This window comes from Montipora capricornis, unplaced genomic scaffold, assembly GCF_036669925.1.
Source record: "Montipora capricornis isolate CH-2021 unplaced genomic scaffold, ASM3666992v2 scaffold_466, whole genome shotgun sequence".
NCBI classification, from domain to species: Eukaryota; Metazoa; Cnidaria; class Anthozoa; order Scleractinia; family Acroporidae; genus Montipora; species Montipora capricornis.
In genome coordinates this window covers 68150-70000 of record NW_027180202.1, presented here as the reverse complement: position 1 = coordinate 70000, position 1851 = coordinate 68150, and positions in this window count along the sequence as shown.

Genomic DNA, 1851 nt, shown 5'->3' with positions numbered 1-1851 from the left:
AACCATATCACGGGCTCAAGTTTAGAGCTCATCCAGGAGGCAATACTCCATTTGACACTAACTAGATTACAGCATACATCTTTGATATTGCACATCAATGTTATGGTCGACAGAGCGCAAAAACCGCTGATTGGCTAGAGAACAATGACGTAAAATGGCTTTTTTTCGCGTAACTGCGCCTGCGCAAACTCTGAAGATTCGAAGTGATCGAGACGATCGAGACAGTAATCGATCGAAGTGGAGAATAACACTCTAGCATTGGTCAAATTTTGTGGAAAGTTAGACGACTCATACCCTGGGTGCCAGAGGAATTTTTTTTGAAGGTCGGAGAGAACACTCAGCGATTCCAAATCAACGGTCGAGGACACACGATTGATTACTTCGCAAGTCTTCATGTCAAGTAGCAATGCGTCCTCTTTTATCATTTTGTTGGTTTTGGCTACTGTGAATTTTCTTGACATGGGGTGTTGGTCTGCCCCCAGATTATTTAAAAATCTTACAGAAACCAGCGAACTGGCAACGAAATTCTTCTTTGTTCTCGGAAACTACAGGAGCAACTTGGTCTTGATGGACGAAAGGTTTTTGCTTTTGAAAGTAAGTTTGGCTGGCCGTTGTTATTGAAGACTGTATCGTAACGCGGTCATACAACTTTGATCGTATAAAATCGTCCACTGGGTTTCTTGCTGTAGATGAACTGTGAGTGAACTTCAGCCACAAAGTTGAATTTTCTTAACACCTGGGATTTACAATTTCCACGTCACGTAACCTTGACTGTTAAATGCCATCGATCTGTGCGAGGTTTTTGTTGCTGTTCCTCGCAAATATTTTTGCAGAAACCATTCCAGGAAATCTGCATCAAAGCGTCTTCCACTCATTGTTTGGCAATTTTGTACTGATCAGTGGTGGAACAGCCCAGAAAAGTACATTACTGTAACAGAGTAACCATGTTGGTCAACTTTTTCATATTTATAAGTTTGCAAAACGGCTACAAAAACACAGTCATGTGCAGCAAAGCTTTGGAAGCATGCAAACACTTCAGGTACATTATATAATAATAATAATAATAATAATAATAATAATAATAATAATAATAAGCCTTACAGCTTTAGTTAGATGCGTACCCCTGACTGAAAGTTGTTTAACACTAAAAATTAGTATGAACACCAAATAATAATTATTAACAATTATTGTTTCGCCGAAGGCAAGGTGAATATCGGTTAATAAAAACCGAGATGAAGTTGAGGTTTTTATTCACCAACATTCATAAAGTCTGAGGGAATATCGGAAACAATGATTTAAATTTGCCTGACAATAGAAGCAACTCAATTTCTTAGTAAATGATGCCATCATGCAAATCGCCTATTACATAGTTGATTATTTGAATAAATTACACATTTTCTTTAAAACAATTAATTTATTCGTCTGTCACCGGAACAAAACAGCTTGTGGCTATTTTGAAAAAACCGCTTCGGTGATTATCACGTAATACCGTAATAATCATCTCAATGACAAGCAATCAGTGCAGAGAACTTTCAGTAATTATACTAATAAGCATATAATTCCTATAGCACAAGACAATAATGAACAATAATATTATAATTCCATGAGTGCATGTTGATATGAGATCAACAACTCAATCATATCCATTGATTATTGTTTTATTAAATTTTCATTTGATTCACAACACTTGGACATATTTAAAGGCAATCAGTTTCCAGCGTAGTAAGTCACTTGGCGCAATCAGTTTCCATATTATGTCATACTGTATAAGAGCTGTCAACTGAGAGTGAGTGAACCAATCAGAAAGCGAAAAACACAGTATCCGTGGTTCACAATTTCGTACTGTAAGGT